The sequence below is a fragment of the Ceratina calcarata genome, unplaced genomic scaffold (genome assembly GCF_001652005.2).
Source record: "Ceratina calcarata isolate Rehan_Ccalc_2016 unplaced genomic scaffold, ASM165200v1 scaffold1144, whole genome shotgun sequence".
Taxonomy (NCBI): domain Eukaryota; kingdom Metazoa; phylum Arthropoda; class Insecta; order Hymenoptera; family Apidae; genus Ceratina; species Ceratina calcarata.
Genome location: NW_017132380.1, coordinates 1 through 5,107, shown reverse-complemented (window position 1 = coordinate 5,107; position 5,107 = coordinate 1). Strand labels below are relative to the sequence as shown.

Genomic DNA, 5,107 nt, shown 5'->3' with positions numbered 1-5,107 from the left:
TATAAAGATAGAGGTCTCCGAAATAGTATCGTTTCGCATTTGGTCGGATTGACACGGAGGTTCCAGCTTATGTAATACCTACTGACTTCCTCAACAATTGTCTCTAGTTTACTACGGACATTAGATGTATATATTATCACATCGTCTGTAAAAGCAATGGCCTTAACGTCACTATCTTCAGTATTAATTTGGAATAGTTTTAATAGAACCGCTGTACATAAATTAAATAATATAGGTGAATTAACCGTTCCTTGCTAGAAGCCCTCGACTATATTGAAAGTTACGTTAGAAAAGTGAATTCCATCCCACGTTATGAATGTTTTCTCTCTAATCATGTCCTATATTAATAAGATCATGTGCATGGGAATTGTTTTTTCTTCAGTTTATATAATAATCCGTTCATCCATACCGAATCAAAAGCCTTCTCCAAATCAAACAATGTCGCGCCAACTATCCGATTATTTCCTACTTCTGTATTAATATCTGTCAGTAATTTGTGGATTGCATGAATCGTTGAATGCTTGTGTCTGAATCCAAACTGAGTGTCAGGGATAATATTGTTTAAGTTACAGAAGAAAATTATATTAGAATTAATAACGGATTCATAAATTTTACTTATGACAGGAGTATGACTGATCTGTAGCTAGAGTTCTGTTTATAATTCTTTCCTTTTATGTCCGTTTTTGTATTTTTGTATCTCCGGCGATCTGTTGCTTGTAATATCGGCATAGGTATTTTTATATGTTCCCGCAGGTTGGACTGTATTAGTTTTCGATTGTTCAGTTCCACTCTTTCCGTTATTATTATTAGCTATTTTTTCTTGATTTGTAGCACCTCTCTTTTTGGATTCCAAGAATTCTTTGAATTTCCTGCACCCTCTGAAGGATACAGGGTGGCCAAATTCGTTGCAGTTCACGCAGTATATTTTTGAAATATCACCTTTTTCTGTAATCATGCATTCTCCAGGGGCATGCGCTCCATTGCATTTGACGTACCTGTACTGCTTGTGACAGTTCGACGCCACGTGCCCTAACCTTTGACATTTCCTACAGTGCACTATTTGGTTTCTAATTAGCGGTTCCCATCTAACCGCTTGGTACATAACGCTTCTTTTTTTATTTAACTCTCTGACTTGGGATTCTGCAGATATTTGTACTAAGAAAAATTGAATGCTCGGGTTCCTGGTCCTTAACGTTCACAATCTTAACATTATCTACACTGCGACTGTTTAGATCCTGCAGGACCTCGCTTGCAGTGGTCTCTTTGCTAAGGCTCTTTAATATCATAGACTTGATGTTCTCTGACGTTCATTTAAGGTTGTTGGGCTCGATCTGTTTTGTCGTAATTTCACATTGACCTGGGTCGTGGGATTCAGCGCATTTCATACATCTTGGTTTATGATTGCAGTTCGCGGAGGAGTGTCCGAGTCTTTGGCATTTCCAACATTGAGTAATGTTTTTAATTTTTATTTTCTTCCAGGAAATGGACTGGTTTGAGAGTTTCTTAATTAGGGACGCGTTATTGATGTTGCTGTCCGGGGTTAGGTGAGCTATGAATATAGGGAGTAATTTGTTTTCGAGAGTTGAGTTTTTTGTTTGGAACCGGCTAATTTTTATGAAGGTAAGATTTTCAATCTTAAGCGAATTTAGCTCCTTGAGAATGGTGTCGTTGTCGAAATCTTCTTCGAGGTTTTTCAGGAGGATAGTTTGGTTTTTCTCGTATTTTGGGGTGAAGGTGTGGTAGTTAAAGTTATTGCTTTTGAAAGTCTGTACGATACTTTTATAATCTGAAGGATGGTCAATGTAGAGGTTGTGTCTGTTTGCTGAGGTTATTTTAGTGCGGAAGTTGCCGGCTAGTTTGGGACAACACCTTAGGATTAAGTTGATTGTTTCCTGGGCCGTGCTATCTTGTATGATTATTGGGGGAGGCTTAGTGGGAATGTGGCGAGAATCGGTGGAAGCTGTCGGGTCAGAGCTGTTTAGTTTATACTTATCCTGATGAATGTGTTGACGGTCGCTTCCACTTGATGGGGGTAACGAAGGATTCTTTATTGGCGTCTTTTCCTTGGTTTTTTCAGATATGTTAACAGCATTCGTGCTGTAACCCTGGGTCTGCTGGTTTATTGCGGGTGGATTTATGTTTACCAGTGCGTCCAGGCGGGATTGGAGGGCTGTTATCTTGGCTGCTTGTTCTTCATTGATTTTGATCAGTTTTGTATTTTGATTTTTAAGTTCTTGCAGAAGAGTAGATATGTTACTGCCTGATATGGCGTCTATTGTGAGATCTTCATCTTCTAGTTCGCTTTTGCTTCTTGGATGCTTGACGGCTATCGTGGGATGAGGGATGGTTTTCCTGTTGTTTCCAACGATGCTTTTACGTAGCACTGATTCAATTTCTCTATTGTTGGTTGGGCCACATTCCTTGTTAATTAGCTTATGGACGGATGAATTAAATAATTCTGTATCCATGTGCAATATGTCTAGAGTATCTCGGCTGTTAGTCTAGATCGACATTTTTTGGCTATTGGCGTTAGAACCACATGGTTCGTATGGCACTGATTCGATAATTGTAGTAAGTATCACTGGTAGCATAGACACTGGCACTTGATATTTGTGAAAAGAGAGAATTAGCACATTTTCAACTTGGTGGATAACAAAATACTGGCAATAGCCATTAGGGATCAGGACTTGGCTAGGGCAGAGAAGCAAAAATTTACTGAGTTGGAGCTGAGACTAGGCGATGTTACCTGCTCGGCTGTCCCTTAACACATTCCGTGCCAAGCCATTTTTGCCTGACTTGTCGTTCAGGCCATTTAATATTTTGACTTTAGAGCAGTTATCACATCGTGTACCACCGGTGGTACACGTGACACGGAACGTGTTAAGAACTGATAGAATGATCGTTGACAGCAACTGCAGACGAGGAGATGATTAACAATTAGCTCAAATAGCCAACACTAGGAATTAAATGACAATTCTTAATTAGGAGAAACCTCAATTAACGAGCGAATGTTAACCATCAGTTCAGAAATAGTTTTAATCAAATTATCGATTATAATTTAATCGTTATTGACCTTATTGATTGGAATTTAATCATTAATTGGTGATATGGTAATTAAAAGATTGAGAATTCTGCTCCAAAAAGTTACAAAAGTTGTGCACACAACATAAAGGACAGAATACTTTGATAGAACACTTTTGGAAACTCGAAATGGCAAAAGAAGGATGCCAACGATACGCGGAGTTCCCAAGCGGTCACCCATCTAAGTACTATCCGCGCCCAATGCTGTTTAACTTCAGTGATCGGACGAGAACTGGTGCTTTGCAACATAGAATGATCGTTGACGAAAACTACAGACGAGGAGATGATTGACAATTAGCTCAAATAGCCAACACTAAGAATAAGATATCACTTCTTAATCAGAAGAAACCTGAATTAACGACCGAATGTTAACCATCAGTTCAGAAATAGTTTAATTAAATTATCGATTATAGTTTAATCGTTACTGAACTTCTTATCGATTAGAATTTAGTCATCAATTGTTAATGTGGAAATTAAAAGATTAGGAATTCTGCACGAAACAGTTACAAGGTTGCGTTAGCAGTACTTGTAAAGTAAATAATAATTTGATAGAAACACTTTTAGAAACTCGAAATGACAAAAGAAAGATGCCAACGATACGCGGAGTTCCCAAGCGGTCACCCATCTAAGTACTATCCGCGCCCAATGCTGTTTAACTTCAGTGATCGGACGAGAACTGGTGCTTTGCAACATAGAATGATCGTTGACGGAAACTACAGTCGAGGAGATGAGAATTTCATTTTTGATTGTAGTTACCCATACAGGGAGGTGAGCTTCGTCACTAACTTCCTGGGGGCAGTCAGATATATGTTCAGATTGACTCCTAACGCGGATTTGAAGCTGGGACTGCCGCGGGATTTCTTGAGTGTTCCTGTGTCCAATATCAGTAGGAGAGTGACCCGTCGACTTTCCCATCTTGGTCGCTTGGGCATAGGACATCGTTCTTCTGGGTAACCGAGGAGAGCGAAGCAATTTTGTCCCTCTTCCTCACAAATAAAGCAACTTATTCTCTCAGTTGAGAGATAGATGGAATAAACAATGCCATCATGAGGAATTTCTTGGTGGAATGGTGGAAATATCTTCAGGTTTTATACATTTGTCGTCTAAAAGAACAAATGTGGTCATATCCAGGAAGTTTTGGACCCGAGCGAATAAATGTAATTTGCGAGACTGGAATAATATGTAGCTTCTGTAGTTCAAGAAGTACATCTTCGTTAGTTATTTGCGGACATGCGTTGGAAATCAGAATGCGGTTAGCTTGAGAAATTAAGGGCCTAACTGTAAGACTATGCCCTTCAACGTTTACACTTTTGCCAGTAAGCTGCTGAACAAATTTTTTGTCACTTACGTACATACATACTCGATTAAGAGAAATACGGGAAACAAATCTAATATTTATAGGTTGTATAATTGCTCCAATAGCAATGGTGTACGAATGGATAGAAATTCCATCAATAGAATCAACTATAATTCCCTCTTCTTTGGTTGGGTAATGAAATTGTTGAGTAATTTGCGAGTAAGTGGGTCTTTTCTGCAGAGTTGAAGATTTGGAGGTTAGGTTGAGTTCGTTGGATTGAGTACTAGCCATTTCAACTAGGAGATGACTAACTCACTTGTCACAAAAAGAAAGAAAACACTTTAAACACGCAGAGCACGAAAAACTCATGCAGTTCAATTTCAGATCACTTTTTCCACAAAAGAAAAAGAATCAATCATCTGAATCAAAACATTTACATCCGCCATCCCTCGCGCGAATCCCAGCCTAATGTTAACCATCTATTCAGAAATAGTTTAATCGAAGTATCGATTATTGTTTAATCGTTACTGAACTTCTTATCGATTAGAATTCAGTCATCAATTGTTAATGTGAAAATTAAAAGATAAAGAATTCTGCTCGAAAAAGTTATAACTTCGCGCAAGCAGTACTTATAAAGTAAAGAATACTTTGATAGGAACACTTTTGCAAACATTAAATGACAAAAGAAAGATGCCAACGATACGCGGAGTTCCCAAGCGGTCACCCATC

At 38.6% G+C, this 5,107-nt stretch overlaps 2 pseudogenes; both read right to left on the bottom strand.

Moving 5' to 3' along the window:
* Positions 1-3,225: 3,225 nt before the first annotated feature.
* On the bottom strand, positions 3,226-3,345 carry LOC113464106 (uncharacterized; annotated as a pseudogene).
* Positions 3,346-3,669: 324 nt separating this feature from the next.
* LOC113464105 (uncharacterized) lies at positions 3,670-3,789 on the bottom strand (annotated as a pseudogene).
* Positions 3,790-5,107: the final 1,318 nt, after the last annotated feature.